Here is an 18266-nt window from a genome sequence, read left to right as displayed (position 1 = left end):
ACTGCTCTTACGCTCACCATCAGCTGTTAAAGCATGCAGGATCACAGTGTATGTGTACGCATAACTCCCTGTTGTGTAAAGCCATAGCGACAGTGATGTAACGGTAGATCAATTGTTGCGTCCCGTCCGTGATCATCACACGGTAAAGTGGCGTGTGATTTACACAAAGACAGATGGATGAACTGTAAATGACCTCCCTTCTTCTGAAAGCCTAAATCCCAGTTACATAAATGGGAAGTACAGGACCAGAGTACAGTAAAGCTCCTCCCTACAGCCTCATAACAAAGCATCACTGGGTAGCGTTCGCTCACTGCATTAGAAAGATAAGAATTTCCCTTAAAGACGTGTGCATTTTATTGATACAGACAAGCACAAGTCATCAAACAGTTTTAGCAGGTCACTGCACTGAACTGATGCAACCGGAAACTCAGTAGTGTACGTTTTTGCATCGCATTTGCGATCTCTTAAAGGGACAGTTCACCCCAAAATCAGAAATACACACTTGTCCTCTTTACCTGGAGTGCTATTTGTCAATCTAGATTGTTCTGGTGTGAGTTGCAGAGTGTTGGAGGTATCGACCGTGAAGATGTCCGCCTTCTCTCTAACATAATGGAGCTAGACGGGAACAAAACAAACATTTGATCAAACTGATGTGAAGAGGGTAAACATTCGTGACGCTGTAACGTTAGCTAGTTCAGCGGCGCTAGGTGAGCTAGCAGTAATATTTGTTTTAGTTCAGTTAGCGGGTATAGTTTGTTAGAAAGAAAATAGTCCCCGCATGAAATTGCGCACAACAAGATATGTGGACTATCTTGAGTAACTGGGTCATGGTTTCTGGAAAAAGACATCGCAGTTGAGTTTTTTTAGAAATGTATTATTATGGCGCTTTGAGCACCACAACCCGAGGGCCATCTGGTCCCACTATGTTGGAGAGAAGACCGATATCTCTACGGCCAATACCTCCAAAACTAGGAAGCTCACTCCAAAACGATCTAGATTGACAGATAGCCCTAAAGGTGAGAGGAAAAATATGTCTTTTGATTTAGGGGTGAACTGTCCCTTTAACTTCAGAATTAACCTTACTCTCTGGAATTAATTATATATCCGTTGCAAAAGCTCAAGTATGTTTGTGCGTCTGTTGCTTGCATCTGTTGTTTCCCTCGACTAGATGAGCAAGATGTGCTACTTACTGTAGGTACATTGCGAGGGCATTGTGCTTTTTTTACTTTATATTTTAGCTGATCTACATGGAATGAGAAATCGTGACTCAATAAAATCAATATTGTCATCTGTTTGTTTGTGGACAAACTCCAGAGAGCTGGAAACAATCTTAGAAAATCAAACAAAAGAAGTTAAAGTCAGGCTTTTACTTATTTTCAAGAGTTGAATCTCTCTGAGAAAATATAAACCGGACCTTTAACTGTTGGGGGTGCATTGATCCACATTTTCCCTCCTGATACTGTTTCTGATACCTCAGTGTAGGGAATCTAACGATACAGTAGGGGTGTTACAAAATATTGATACACTTGCATGATTATGTTTCGTGATACTATATCGATTCTCAAAAACAACATTGATTTTTCATGCAAATATTTGTGGCAGACAGTGGCTCAGAGTGTACAAAAAGTAGTGCTGTTATGTTGGGATAAATGCAGACCCCACTGTTCAGATTAGATATTTAAAAACAGTTTTCTCTGTTGGTGTGTTCTTTATACTGTGACAGATTTCAAAAAATCTGATTTCAAAAAGTCACGATATATCGCCTTGCTTACAGTATCGCAATATATCAAATTGTAATCCCTGTATCATGATATATTGTATCACCAGATTTTTGCCAACACACAGATCTACAATACAGAGTATGAATCCAATACCAGTGCTTCTCTTTTTCCCTACATTACATGACATGCATGTGTGGAACAGATTCAGATCATATTTATGTAATGCATCATCAGGCCAGGGATTGGAAATTGAAACAATTCATTTTTATAACGACATTACCAAAACAAATTGTATGTGGATCTGCATAATGAGGTCAGTTTTGGTGCTGATAGCGGTCCAAATCACATAGATTTTGCATCACAGCTAACCATTTTGTAAACTATGCTGCGGTACTTAAGAAATTTGAGTGCCTTTTTTCCTACATTTTCAGACACCCCTTGGCTTCCATTCATTTCCCCACAATATGAAAATCTATTAGCAAACTCTTGGAAGTTCACAGAATATGTGTAATCCATCACAACGAAGTCTGCATTTATTTTTGTCTCAGTGACGTTATCCTCATGAGCTAATAGACTATTCAAATCAATCTGCATTTCAAGTGAATGGAAACCAATGGACGCCTGAAACGCCGGATCGTGATTAGAAATCGAAAAACGTGTGGGATTAATTTGAAAATGTCAGAAAAATGTAGACTACGCAAAATAAATGCTACCGGTATGGTCCCTTTTAATCTTGTATTCAGACAACAAACTCCAGTAATAATCGAAACCTAAACTTACTTTGAAAATGACATCACTTGAGGATAAGCATAAAAGTAGCATAAAAGTCCCTTTTGCAAGCAACGCAGTGTCCTTTACCGGTTTAATCCAAGGACATCACATCTACCTCAATCGCTACTTTGCGTGGTTAGACTCCATGAGGAACAAAGAGGTATCAGCTTTTCCTAATGTGCAGAAAGTGTCTCTTAGAGAGAGGGGTACCGACAGTGTTGACGGTAAGTAAGACATGTCTGTTTTCGACAGCGTGGGCGTTGGCGGGGATTTCTCTCTCGAGTTCCCTCTGTGATCTGACTGATCAGAGCTCATGCTTATGGATGAGATGGTTTCCAATCGCACAGCAAATGTGTCAGCGGACGTATCAAAAGCACGTCATTGTTGTCTAAGGCCTGTCTTCGACGCCTAAGGGTACCCGTGACACCACAGTGAGAGTCTAAAAGAGCAGTTCAGTTCGTATTCGGAGCATTTGCTCTTTTGGTTTGGCTCGTTTGGTTGAGCGAGTAGAATGTCTTTCAAACTCAGGTGAAGCAAAATAGCTGTACTGAGCCTCTATGCTTTTAAATCATAACATGCTACAATTCATTAGGAGTGAGAACATAATCAGAGCCAGCTATAGAGCCTTAATACACAAGGTTTTATGAGGAGAAGAAGGTGAATACTGACATTTGAATGCTAGCAGTTACTCATTGGAAAGCCTAGGATAATAAAATGATCCCAGAGCTAACTGGGCAGTCTGGACTGACTAGTCTGACTCATATTCAGCTATTTTAAATCTATATGAACATAAGGCAGAAAGTCAGAGCGTCATACTGTCCAAAAACAAATCTACAGAAATGTAAGAGTCTTTGACATTTTCCTAACTATGTGTGTTTCAGAGAAGAGAAGCCTATCCAAGCAAGAACGGTGAACCTGGTTGGGCAGAAGAAACCGCAGCAAAATGACGTCCGGTGAGTGGCAACAGTCGTTTTTGTTAACAACCAACTCTGAATCACCTCGTCGATATGGAATTTAAAGGGGACATATCATACTCATTTTCAGGTTCATACATGTATTTGGAGTTTCTATTATAACATGTTTACATGCTTTCAGGTTCGAAATAGTCTTTACTTTTCTCATACTGTCCGTCTGAATATACTTGTAATCACCCTCTGTCTGAAACGCTTCGTTTAAGCACCTGTCTCTTTAAGCACCCCTCCCAAAAAAACCCTAGACTGCTGTGATTGACTTGCGAGGAAAATATGGTGCGCTGGTTCTATAGAATGTATATAAGAAGTGGACGTAGTCATCGTGACGTCACCCATTGGTTTGTAGACTGCTGTTTTGAAGCCTCAAGTTTGAACAGAAGTTACCATATTTGGAATGCGGAGGAGTGACGTAGAGATGCCGTATAAGTCTCTGGTAGCAACAGCATACTATGCTTTATAGTCTATTTTACTCGAAATGGACCATACTTTAAAAAGTGAACATCATGCTGTATTGAAGAACACTTGAAACTAGAGATTGAGATCATAAAATAAATCAAGTGAGAAGTAGGTTAATTTTCTCATAGACTTCTATACAATCAGACTTATTTTTGCAACCAGAGTCTCTCCCTGCTGGTCAGTAGAGAGAATACAAGTTTAAAGACACTTCCGTATAAGTTTCACTCGGCAGAACCGGAGGTTGCTGCCTGGCTGGTTCCAATGAGCCTGCATGTGACATAGGAAGGCAGATCTGAATGGTTTGCTGAATCAAATGCTTTCTGATCTAGGCTGCTCCACAAACAACTGACTGAATTTTCTGATTTCACATTTTGCGGATTGATAGGCACCTCAGATTCCCAAATGCGTGTGCACTGAATAACTGATATGTCCCGAAGTGGCCCAAAACAACCTCCAATCAAGAGCTTGCAGTCTCCTCCTTGCCTCACATTCATGTTATTGTTGTGAAATCTATTTCACACCTTGGATGAGTCAACAGTATAATAGATAAACTCGTGCTCTGGTACCTATCTTTCGCAAGCATGACTCAAGCCATTATTATGGAATTTGTGTGGTACTCTTAAGTTGAACACCCCATTTAGAATTTTTCTGATTTGTATTTAGGGAATATGCCTCAGTTTTTGTCACTGAAAAAATATTTAATCAAAGCCACACACTTCTTTACCCTCGGAGTGAGTTAATATCCTGTTAAAAACACACACACACACACACACACACACACACACACACACACACAAGCCCAGTTGCTGTCCGTCATTTATCAGACAGAACCTACATCGCTTCCGCTGTAAAGACGGACGTGGTCAGCGTGGTAAGTCCTGTCCAGATCCTGTTGAGTCATTAGAGATCAGCTAATGTTGTCGTCCTTCTCCGTAGAATTGGCTCAGGCTGGATTCAGATGCTCTGGGTGTCTCACGGTTTGCTCAGCTCTCCTGCCAAGCTGCTCGTCTGGAGGAATGACTTTCCATCATGTGCGCTTGGGGAAACAATTGAACAATGCGTGACATTGTGATATTGCGATATTTGATAAGATTGAATAATATACTAAATAAGTAACCAGTTCTATTTTCCCATAGTAAAGCCCCCAAAACAACTGGTGGCAGGAGAGCTTACCACACACTAGCCGGCTACACTAGCTGCTACAGCTCTCCAAGCTAGCTAGCTGGCTGCTACTTTATAGCTCAATTGGTCACTAACAGGACAACACAGCTTATTCGAGAGACTGTTTGTACCATGGACTCCTGTCACTTAATTGTCTACAAACCGTGCCGCTTTTGTAAAGCACTTTATAATCTGGAAGAGCAGGGTTATATAAAAATGAGTGGTGCTAATAAAGCTGTAGCTTCCTCTGTTTACTACCTTAACGCTTTTTTCCCTCGAAGGACAGTATGGAATGCACAAAAGTTGAATCATCATGAAAGATTTGTGAGCCGGTTTGTGGAAAAGTTAGCGTTTTTAAGTGCCATGTCTTTATTCTTCATTTGTGCTGTTTTATATCACTACCTAGACGAGCTAAAGCCTAAGAGCATCTCAAGCTAGCTAAATGTTTTAGTGGCATACCCCAAAAATTACCAAGTTTTCCAACCCTGCAAGCTTTTCCCCACTTTAAATAAGACTACAATAATTGTTTTTTAGTGTCAATAGTGTCGCAAAAAGAAGTCTGATTGTATGGAAGGCTATGAGAAAATGACTCTACTTCTCACTTGATTTATTACCTCAGTAAACATTGTAAACATGAGTTTATGGTCTCAATCGTTTGTTTTAAGTCTTCTTCAATACAGCATGATGTTCATTTAGTAAGTTATTGTCCATTTAGAGTCAAATAGACCATAAAGCAGTTTATGCTTTAAGGCGGGCTTACTGTGATTGACAGGTCGATGCCGCTACCAGAGCCGTATACGGTGTCTCTACGTCACTCCTCTGCATTCCAAATACTGTAACTTCCATTCATTGGTTGCGAAAAAAACATGGCGACGGCCGTAATCCAAGATGGCGAAGGCGAAATCGCCGAACTCAAGGCTTCAAAACGGCAAACCAATGGGTGACGTCACGATGGCCACGTCCACTTCTTATATACAGTCTATGGTTAAAACAGGATCGATCAGAAGACTGTACACAATCTTCAAGTCACTGTCAAGTTCCAGGCAGCAAATATCTTATTACAAAAGTTAACATGTGGTGGCTGATTACTAGAGATGTACTGATTGCAATTTCCTTGGCCAATTCAGATTTTTTAAGTGTCTGACCTGCAGATTCAGATTTGTGCCGATTCAGATTTTCTTTCTTCTTAAGAACAATAATTGACAGTATTTTCAAAAATGTGGTGACTTTTCTTCATGAAAGAGTTATTCACCATCATATTTCTTCATAATAAAACATTGACTCTTAATAACCTTTCTTTTTTTATAATTTTCTCCGTAACTGTACCAAGTTACAGGAGTTTCCCTCACTCAAAATAAAAGAGCCTCCAGGTTACTGGAGAAATAAAATCCAACTGAAAGAGAATTGCAGAATATCCCACTTTATCCAACATGTTTTACTTTCCCAGAAGAAAATAGGTGTACTATATATATATATATATATATATATATATATATATATATATATATATATATATATATACACACAGTATATATATATATTCGTAAACTTTACACACCTTACTTGGAGTACTGCTTTCACATTTTGACCCACTTGCCTGAACCCATCATATTTTCTAGTAAGCATACCCGAACCCACTCAAACCCACACTCATCACTATTCCACACTGACAGTATGATGTGTGTGTATTTGTGGCTGTGATGTGACATTGTGCCACAAGTCTGCACAACGTAAAAACTGTCATGCAGCACCTGTGTAAATTTGACCTGCATAAAAAAACAACAAATATATGAGACTGATCGATCGGTGCATCTGCGTTTGTTACCGATTGTGACAGCAAAACGATCAGAATGCGATCAATCTTTGAATCCTGTCACACTTGCAACACATTTATAGCCATGGCTGCTGAGATTCATGGGTACTGTAGTATTTCATGCTATTTTCACATTTCAAACAAAAATTCCTCAGGAACAAAGTCAAAATATTTATTCCAAATATGTATTCCTCTTGAAATTATCGAGGAAACCCCCGTGAGTTTAAAGTACACTTTCATATGCAAATCTACATTGGGAAATATACTCAGTGGTGCCAACCTCTTTACATCTATATTCCTCTAGACTTGCAAAACCGTGGAGCGCTTCCATCCCTTTGCATGCTTGCCAACTAACGTCATACCGAGAATGAAGGTGGTCAGAGGTTAGCTTTCACTGAAACATCGCCTCCCATCTCCTCTCCAATTAGTGGGGATTGGATGCTTGATGGGTTGGTCAGGAGCCATTCTTCATAAGCTCATTCTTCTAGGCTCAATGATCGTCTTCCCTTTACCACTGTGTGTGTGTGTGTGTGTGTGTGTGTGTGTGTGTGTGTGTGTGTGTGTGTGTGTGTGTGTCTGTCTGGTTATTTGATCACTGGTTGTTAATACGGACTTGAATTGCAAATGATATTTGAAACACTCCTTGATATGATATGAACATCCCCGCTGCCTCGGTTGCGCGTTGAAATGCGAGTTTCCACGCGTTTCTGTTCGCTGTGACCTCTGCAGCCAGTAGTGTCTTTTTTTTTCTCTTTTTTTTCTGCCGCACAATGATCAAAGGATAAAGCTTGTTTATGTTCTCTCTGTGTGCACTGTATGTGTGTGTGTGTGTGTGTGTGTGTGTGTGTGTGTGTGTGTGTGTGTCTTTGTGTGTGTGTTGTTGGATCAGAGAGGGAGGTGGGATTACAGAGTAAGTCAGCTGGAGCACATCTGCTTCTCTGAGGAATCCCACAATATGGCCCCCTGTTTATAACATTATACAATCTGTGCCTTTCCGGTCAGTATTCCCCCACATTATTCACCAGACATTACAGTCAGTAATCCTGCAGTAGTCCTTCTGCAGGGGCCATTGAGGTGGGACTGAGATAACATTATGTCTATAAAGTGATTTTATAAACCAGGACTGTTGAGCTCTTAGAGGCACATTCATGATGTCGGGCTTTATGAGTACAATTGACTTGACTTGACTCTGTTAAAGGAGCAGTGTGCAAGATTTAGTAGCATCTAGCGGTGAAGTTGCAGATTGCAACCAACTGAATACCCCTCAGTTTACTCCTCCCTTTTCAAACGTGTAGGAGAACCTATGGTGGTCTTTAGGTAACGTACAAATGCAAAAAGGCTCTCTCTAGAGCCAGTGTTTGATTTGTCCGTTCTGGGCTACCGTAGGAATATGGCGGTGCAACATGGGCGGATTCCGACCCACCCGTTGGCTTTTAAAAAAAACATTTTTATTTCATGTCTGAGTAATAAAGATAATGCACGATAATGAAAACATACTGACATTGCAATATTTTATTTTCTGCAATATATATTGCAATATGAAACAATACAGGAGACTGCATTTCAAAGTTTAAATGCGCCAATCTCTGAAAACAAAATTAAGAGGCAAGATGAACAACTTCTTGCTCTAGTGAACAATTTCATTATAACACATTGTTTTAATGGAAGTGAATGGCACGGGGGAAAAAAAATCACACCTACAATCATGGTTAACGACCCTGGATCCGTGTTTCCAAACGGGTCCATAGACCCGTCCATCAGTTAAAACTACAGTGTTTTGGACGACCCAGATATTCAGCTGCATTTACTCAAGCTAGAGTACACGGCTGAAGAGATGCAACGCAGAGAGGCGGAGGCTGCATTAGCCGTGCAAGAGAATATGGCCGACAGGGACACACCCCCCCCCCCCCCCCCCCCCCCCCCCCCCCGGCGTCAGAAGCTAGCTCGCAATGCACCCCGGTAGATGTAGGCACTGCCGGCGCAGCAGGAGAACTCAGCTTTCTTGGTCAGTATAGTGCGCACTGAGGAATTTGTATTGCCTCAATTGACTAAACTAACCATAAACACTGATTTGACATCCACATAAACGATGGCACATTTTTTTTTCCTTTTAATATCAGTATCTCATAATGGAAAGCTTTGGTCATTCTTTTACTCATTTCAATTAGTAAAAGAGCTCAGGGAAACCCTGGATGGCAGGCTGTTCGCTGTGTGCTTCTCAAGGCATAATGTTTATTCACAGACTTATTCAGTCTGTAGGAAATAAAGTGGGCAGGGAAACCTGGCTGCTGACGGTCCGTTCTTGCCAGACGTTCGTCAGGTTGATCGGCTGGTAGAGAGACAGAACGGACTTCTGGTGAGCTGCTGGCGATCTCAAAGCGCTGTGAGAGAGAACGGCTTGTTCTTGTACTTTTGAGTCTTTTGAGTCCATCTCTTGTTTTGTTTTTTTTACTTTTAATAAGCCCAGGAGTTGCAGACGTTTCAGAGTCTGTAGGGGAAGATGTAATCCTTCCGCTGTAGTTAATCACCATATGCAACAGTGTGTGTCATTAACAACCTTGTGTTACTGAATGCATTTTTAAATTAGCATTTTTTTTTATGTTCTCTTGAAGGTCCACCATTGAGAGTTCTTACGTTAATAATGAAGTCGTTTTGCATACCAGTGTTGTTTTAACAAAATTTATGATACAAATATTGCGGTCACAAAATATGACTTGTGAGATGAAATGGGTGAATTAGGACAGCTTCATAGGATCTTTTGGTCAGCGCTCCGACCCCCATGCCTGCACGGCAAACCCCAAGATTCTTTAAAGGCAACATGGATGTAATGCGGTGTAAAGGTGTTTACACTCCACATCGCTAAATGCGATTGGTGCCAGGTGTCCCCTGAAAGCAGGGTACCATGGTGACGGCCCAGCAGCCCCGTAGTAACCTCGGTGACCCCCTGGGATTAGCGAGGAGACACATCCTCACTTCCTTCAGGGATTGGCTGTTATCCTGGTCGTCCCATGAGTCTCTGCTCCAACGGGGACCCCCGGGGGGGAGGGACTTGACACACTCTCACTTACATTTCTGCACGCTTGAGAGAGTTCCATCTTTACTGGATAGGAAGCGTTTCATTTTTATTTTTTTCCCCCATAACTGGATCTTTTGCGTTGTGAATGAATTGATGGTATGAACACAAAGTTTTATTATCACACAGTGTAGATTATGCATGCTTGGGTTTTACACATTTATGATGTTTATCTTATTTTTGAAAAAGACATCCACTAGGAGTAAATAAAATTGTACACATCAAGTTAATTGGTGTGATTTGGGAACGGCGTTATTGGAACAAACTTGAGCATTCAGACAACCATACTGATTTTAAATAGGGCTGGACCCAAATTTTCCTCAATTATTCGGATGCGCATTTGTTATAGGTATTTGGCTTTACATTTTGGGTTAGGCTATGTGAGGACGTTCATGGCAGCAGTTTAAAACCAGATACACCCGAGGGTCCCCCATTTGGACGCAGAGTACATCAAAACTTAGAGAGTTTTGTGTTAAAAGTAACTGGCAGAGAACCCACGAAGAACGAATATAGTGATGTTATAGTTCTGCAGAAACCTCAGCGTCCTGGGAACAACATGAACTAGGTCACTTCTACATGAGACAAACACATCTCCCATCAGCCAAGCAAACAAATAACAAAATATCATAAATCATACTCGATATGACTGGGACAGACCGGAGAAAAAGGCTGCTACACTCCGTTAGCAACGTGCTACCTACGAACATGCAGCATGAAAAAGCACGAGCGCCTGACGGAGATTACGGACATAGTTTCCATTTCTCTCCCCGGTAAACCATCGCAGAGATATTCAGCTTCGAACACAAAAAGTCACACAGCTTTCATCGAATATTGTACTTACTTTTGGTCGAATCTCAGCGAAAAAATGGAATATCTCCGTACTTCCAACGCATGTTTGTCCAGCTGCTGGTGCTCCGTGTGAATCCGTTCGATTCGTGTCTCTCCGACACTCCTCGGATTCTTGGGAGGGTTGGAAGCTCAGCAAATCAGATTTCAGAGCTGGACCTTTTTGAGCTTTATTGGCTAATAGTGCTGTCAATCATCTAGCTTTCAATTCCAGGCAATTCTATTGGCTCCTACGGTTCAAAGGATGTCTCAATGGTGAAAATCGGAGAAGGGGGGGCTGAGATACAGCCCTGAACAGAGAGTCTGAAGCAGGATTTGACCTTAAACTAAATAACTAAAAAGGGCATAGAAAGAGCTTAAAACACTCAAAAAAGGTCCAATCTTCGGTCTATTGATTCAATGAACATCATGAGTGATACATAGAAGTGATATAGAGTGTTTTTGAATTTTAAAAATACTTTTTTATTCAAATATTGGAGTATTTGATCAGTTTTCTAATTTGAAATGCTCTATATTTCATAAATGTTTCACTGTATCTATGTATAGCTGTGTATATAGAGCCTATATCAGTTGTTCTAAGAGCCCAGCATATTAAAAGTCTTGGATACCCATACTTTCCAAAAAACAATACCCTAAAAGTGCTGTTTTTCAAGATCGAGCTTTTGAGTTTTCCAAGTTCTGCTGTGTTCCATCCTTATCTTATGTGAACCAGTAACATGTATTCTGATAGTTCCATGATTTTTCTCATCTCAAAAATATATAAAAAAAGTTTTTTTTTTTTTAAATTTTTTATTTTTTTTATTTTTTTTTATACAATTAATTAGGTATTTCTTATCTTTATTCGAGCTGAGGCCTGCAAATAGGCCTCGTTTTTAATTAAGCCTACATATTTAGATAAGTGTGTGAGTTTCTGCAGAGCCACCTCGCCCACAGCAAAGAATGTCAGCCATACCCAACATTTGTCTCCAATATCTGAGCCAGCTCCCTAAAACAATGCTACTTAGCAAAAAAAGAGAATTCATTTCACACAGTTCAAAGTTCCACTATACGTTTCGCTAAAAGCATCGTTACTAGCTATTATTGGCATCAGTGGATGTTGAATTGCTTGCTAGAAGCTAGCTAGCTTTGTTATGCTAGCAAGCTAGCTAGCTTTGTCAAGACAGAGTTGGTACAAATGACTTATGATATGTAACAGTAAGCAGTTAGTTAGCTTAGTTTGCCAAACTTGTTTCATTTAAGTCACAAATAATGGTAAGAATTTGAAAAAAGGGAGCTAATTGGACTTACAACCAAAGACACGAACAGGACAATAAAGTTATTGAGCAAAAAAAAAAAGTCAGCAGCTATTGGGAACCATTACTTGACATGTCCTTTCCAAATCACGCAAATAATTCGCACAGGCTGGTCTCATCCAACATTCATAGCAAACGCTACGCAATTCACACTGGGCAGGCAGGTGTTGGAGGGGGATGGGTCCAACGAACAGCGAGGCTGTGAAACGAGAAGTCAACGTTTACGGTTTAGTCACGATGTAACTTGCATAATACAGTTACAGCACTGGTTATTCTAACCAAAGTGACGATATTTTCCTAAACCTAAATTAATGGTTTTGTTGCCTCAACCATAGACTGTATATAAGAAGTGGACGTAGTTACTGTGACGTCACCCGTTGGTTTGTGGACTGCCGTTTTGAAGCCTCGAGTTTGGCGATTTTGCTTTCGCCATCTTGGATTATGGCCATCGCCATGTTTTTTTTCCGCAACCACTGAATGGAAGTTACCATATTTGTGCTAAAAGTCACATTTTAAACAACCCATCAATAACAAGGAGACTAAAAGTGAAGACACCAATAGATCACATTTGATGTTTTTTTGTTGAAAGAGTGGCCTGAGCTCTGTATGTGTGGGTACATAGCAATGTGTGAATACGCACTACCTGTGATTGTTTGTGTCGAGGAGTATTCGGGTATCTGTGTGTGTGTGTATCTGTGTGTATACATGCTGTATGTGTGTGTCTGTGTGGATACATGCTGTGTGTATGTTTCCGTGTGTATACATGCTGTATGTGTGTGTCTGTGTGGATACATGCTGTGTATATGTTTCCGTGAGTATACATGCTGTGTATATGTGTGTTTGTGCTGCCTGGCTGTGTATGGCGTTGCCAGGCCATATGGAGCGCTGTCTGGGGAGCACACTACCCACTTAGCTCTGCTGTTGGCTCTGGTGCTCTCTCCATCTGTCCCTCCTCTCTCTCTCTCTCTCTCTCTCTCTCTCTCTCTCTCTCTTTCTCTCTCTCTCATCCTGCTCTCCATCCCTCTCTCTCTCTCTCTCTCTCTCTCTCTCTCTCTCTCTCTCTCTCTCTCTCTCTCTCTCTCTCTCTGTTTTTTTTCTCATCTTTGTCTTTTGTTCCATCTATCTTTTTTTTTATATCTGGGAGCTCACTCTCTTCTTAGTTTCTCTCCTTCTCTTCAGTCCTCTACACTCTGTGCTTCATCTCATCGTGATCCAAAAATAGTCTTCCTTAGGTATTTGTCCAATTACAAGTGTGTGTGTGTGTGTGTGTGTGTGTGTTTGTATGTTGGTGTGTGCACTCAAATAAATCAAGTGTTCTCAAGCAGTCCTCTTCACCCACTTTCTTTCCATTTGGTGGTAATTGCTATCATCTCGCAGCCACTGTGCTCTTGAACATCCACTCCGGTGCGAATGGCGACGGGGTTCGGAGCTCGAAACAACACCGACTAGAGCTGGCAAATGCCCTCCTGTGGGCTCCAGCAACGGTACTTTTATTTAAAGGGTTGAGATCCCAGAGCCAATAATCTGTGAAATGGCTAGGGGGGTTGGCTCATTGACAAAAAGTGATACCACGGTGTATTTCGAGCTCCCTTCCTAATCCACCCGTAGACTGTATATAAGAAGTGGACGGAGTCATCGTGACGTCACCCATTAGTTTGTGGACTGCCTTTTTGAACTTCCAAGCACTGGTTGCTTTTTGCAACCAGTGAATAGAAGTGACCATATTTGGACTACGGAGAAATAACGTAGAGACGCCGTATACGGTTCTGGTAGCGGTAGCGAACTGTCAATCACAAGGTAGCCACACCCTAAAGATTACCCTACTTTATGGTCTATTTAACTCTAAATGGACCATAATTCACTAAATGAACATCATACTGTATTGAAGAAGACTTGAAACTAGAGATTGAGATCATAAACTCATGTTTACAATGTTTACTGAGGTAATAGATCAAGTGACAAATAGAGTCATTTTCTCATAGACTTCTACACAATCTGACTTCTTTTTGCGACAGCAGGAGTATCCCCCTGCTGGTCAGTAGAGAGAATGCAAGTTTAAGACACTTTTGCATCGGCTTCACTTTTTATCCATTTAGCACTTACCATTGGCTCGTTGGGTACAGGAACGCCCACGTTTACTTCTTTACTTTCTCCTCGCACAGCTAGTTCATTTACGTTATTTCCATATAAACGTCTCACACCAAAAAAGACTGCAGACAACAGTAGACCATGAGTTATATGTTATGACACGGCCCATAGTTGTCTTGTCTTGGCGACAGTTCAAGCCGTAATAAATCAGTTGAGAAGTTTTTCTCATAGACTTCCATACAATCTGACTTCTTTTTGCAACCACAGGAGCCTCAGTAGTTCTCAGAACCAGAGATTGTCCCTGAATCCAAACCAGCCTTCCCTCATACCAGCTGATATGCTGGGCGTCCACAGGTCCATCATGTGTGCAGCAGCACATGGTGTGCTCATTACCTTTTACCTGAAGTGCATTGGGATCAATTATAAGGGGATTATAAGCACTGAGCTGGTGATGGTTAGCCTCATACTGTAGGGGCAAACATAAATAAAACACTAGGAGAAGCACTATGTTTCACCCCGAGAAGGTCTGATACAAACTACAAACACTACGGAAAATTGACTTTGAGTTCCGAGACTTACAGAACAGAGCAGTACAGAAATGTATCGGATTTCTTTTGTATTTTGGCCAATGCATTCCGCCTCTGCATTCATATGAAGATCCTGTTTACAGAGATTACTACTGGAGAGACAGTGACGGGGCAGTGACGATATCAGCTACTGAGAATCACACGTTTCCTGATAGAGAGCAGCATTTCAAAGAAAGAACGAGCGGAAAAGAATTCCAAAGAAAGAGCGAGGATGAGGGGTGAGGCACATCCACAGAAGGAGGAGGAAGGGGGGAGGTGAGAAGAGTGGAGGAGGGAATGAGGAGGAAGGATAAAAGTGCAGGAGACGCACAGGAGGGAGTTGGTTTGGTGAGCTACAGTTTGAAGGCATCACATCCACTCGTACCGCATTAAATCACAACTGTCAGCTTCGGCATGAGTCATCGCTTTCGGTCTCTGTTGGTAATTCCCCCCAAAAAAACATCCTAATCTGTTCTTCTTTAGTATATATTATAACCAAAACTTAAAATCCCAAAGCTTTAAAAAAAAAAAAAAAAAAAAAAATCAATCGCTGAAGGCAGACAAGTGTCTCCTCTCCAATAAGTTGTAAATACTATCAAAAAAGCGGAGGGGAATAAGAGAGAGTGTGATATAAGGAAAGGATGGGGGGATGGAAGGAGGGATGGGGGGAGTGGGGGAGGTGAGAGTACATCCGAGCAGCTCAGCATGGCGAGTTCTCTGACGGAAGTGAGGGTGAGGGGAAGGGATGGGATGGAGGAGGAACAACAGAGCTTGGCACAGACAGAGACTACTAGAGGGCGAGAGATTCTCCGTGTCCCTGCTGCCATATGGTGAGCAGCCAGGCCACAGAAAAAACACACGTAATATATGCACTGAAAAGGCTAATTATGTTGTAGAAAATAATCACATCCATCATATTCTTCATGCAGAGATAGAGCTTTCTATTTTAAGTATAATACATGTTTCAACTGGAATACTTTGCATGTATAGATACTTTCATTTAAAGAGAGAGAACTTAACTACAGAAAACCTAAGAGGTAGATCAAATATGGTAACAAGGCCATTTGTCACAGGACTAGGACTAAATCAAAAGCACTACACAGTGGAGCATTTAGCAAATAAAGAGCTCGAACAGAGGTAAAAGGAGAGTGAACTGGACTTATATTCATCAGGTGGCCAGAAACACGACTCCAAATGAATGCTTATGCGGCTGTGTCTGCTGAATGTGTTTGTTAAAAAGGAAACGGTTTGCTAACACGTGAACTTAAAGGGTTCAATGCTGCGTTCACAGCTTGTTAAGGGCAACCCCTTAATTGATGCAGGTTCAATTGCTGTAGATTTTATTGTTAGTACTTACAGTAAGATAAAGGGGAAATGTATGTAAGCTTTAGGACATTTGGTTTTAATTATTACAATGATTACCAAAAAGTAATTTGAACTTCATCCAGTCGGACTAAAGGTGACCTCATTGACCTCATTGACCCTTATCTAAGTCCTGCCCTCAAACGCAGACTAGCCAATCAGCTCTGACCACGGTTCGACAACTATCAAGCTCTGCCCCAATCTCATGCAATGGTTTCAGTTTCATCTGCAGGCTGGTTTGGTGGATTTGGAGCTCATCATGGTTAAACGTTGCGTAATGGTGCTACTTGAGGTTGGAGGAAGATATGCGTTTCTAAAACGTTACGTTTCTACGTGAAAACCTAGCTAACCTAGCTCCTGAAGCTATATAAACACATGCTGCTTTTGCTTTTTAATAATTGTTACAGTAAATTAAGACCTACCCAGCTTTTTACGAACAGTATTGCTTATTCATTTCATTGTCTCCTGTCTGGAGCAGCAGGTGATGCAGTGGTTCACTTTTACACTTTAGCTTTTATCTTTATCTTTTCAACCCGTTTTCACTGCTTACTCAGTTTGACATCCTGGATTTATCCTTCAAACACATTTTGTAGACTCTTCTGTCGGCTTGTGTCGGAAATTGCTTTTTCGTCTCACCAAAAAATATTCCTTCAGGGAGTACAGTTAGTGACAGTGTGGGCTCCATAGCTCTGACAGCAGAGTGGGGCGGGGCTTAGCGAAGGGTCAATTGATTTTGTGCATGTTGTGCATATTTCTTGAAAACATAGCTTTTTATGTATCATGATGTTAATACTCCAAATGCGATACAAAATGTATTTTAATTTTTAGAATTACATTTTTTTTCTCACCTATGGAGCCTTAAAAGACTTTTATATGAGTTTCATGTCCGTTTGATGTAACCTAGCACAATTCAGGCCAGTTTCATAATCCTAGAAAGGTGATAAACTATTTTTCTGCAAATAATAAGGTGTGAAAGTGAGTGTAGGTGGATCTCCTTTGCATCCAAACAAATCCCTTTTCTGCATCCACACACACACACACACACACACGCACACATGCACACTCAGTTGCTGCAGACCGGTAACCCATTTCTAATTCTGGTATGCATTTTACCTTCCATTCAATTTCACAAATAGCATGAGAGGGAGGAAACTTTTTAATACTCGTCTATTATAGGACACAGAATGAGTTCCAATCAATCTTGTAGATGTCTCCTCTACAGTAAACGTGTACGTGTGTGTGTGTGTATGTGAGTGTGTGTGTGTGTGTGTGTGTGTGTGTTCGTGTGTGTGTGTGTGTGTGTGTGTGTGTTCGTGTGTGTGGGGACTAGATTAAAAGACAGGACCGGGAAGGTAAAAAGGCTGCTGAGTGGGAGAGCGAGTTGGAAAGAATGAAAACTTTTCAAGGTCTTTATTTAAAGCATCTCACAACAGAAGTGAGCAACAAGGGACCGGAAGTTACTTTCAAAATAAGTGTTGGGAGAACAAATGGGAACGAGACCGAGTGCTTAATTTGTAAATGGCCGCGAGGTGATTTTATTCTGACACTGACTCATTGTTATTTGATTCATGTCTGCCCGCCTTTTGCATATCGATCCAGGAACCAGGAGGAGTGACTCATACTCGGCCACATAGAGGCCTGAGTCACTACGGGGGGAAGAGTCGAAACTGGCTCCCAAACCCCAATCCTGATGCCCCCCCCCCCCCCCCCCCCCCCCCCTGCTTTATGAAAACTAGGCAGAGCCAACGTTTGGCTCGGCAGCAGTAATGGCGCTCGAGGACTGAAGGACTCAGCTCTTTTATCTGCTTTATTTTTAGACCCATCTACGTACAGTAGATGGGTCAGCAGAGGGGTCCTTAACTTTTTTGGGGGGGGGAGTTGTTTAACTGGAGCTTTAAGCTTTGATTGAGGATTCAGGCTCTGGGAGAAAGCGGTCCAAATCCATTTTGGGAAGCAATTGATAAAATTGAAAGGAAGCTTTGCATGCCGAAATAACTGGGAGGTCGTTAGAGGTGAGGACGAGCGGAGACGCAACGAGGATTGTTGGTGCAAACCTGAGAATAATGTCCTCATTAAAACTGAATATTTGTTGAGTGTTGGTTGATTGAAAGAGTTCAGAAGCCGGCTTATGGTTGATGATAACAAG

This window comes from Cebidichthys violaceus, unplaced genomic scaffold (assembly GCF_023349555.1).
Source record: "Cebidichthys violaceus isolate CVI_PGR_0920_01 unplaced genomic scaffold, fCebVio1.0.p SCAF_10, whole genome shotgun sequence".
In the NCBI taxonomy this organism is placed as follows: domain Eukaryota; kingdom Metazoa; phylum Chordata; class Actinopteri; order Perciformes; family Stichaeidae; genus Cebidichthys; species Cebidichthys violaceus.
The sequence above is the reverse complement of the archived record's forward strand: the minus strand, read 5'-3'. Positions refer to the sequence as shown.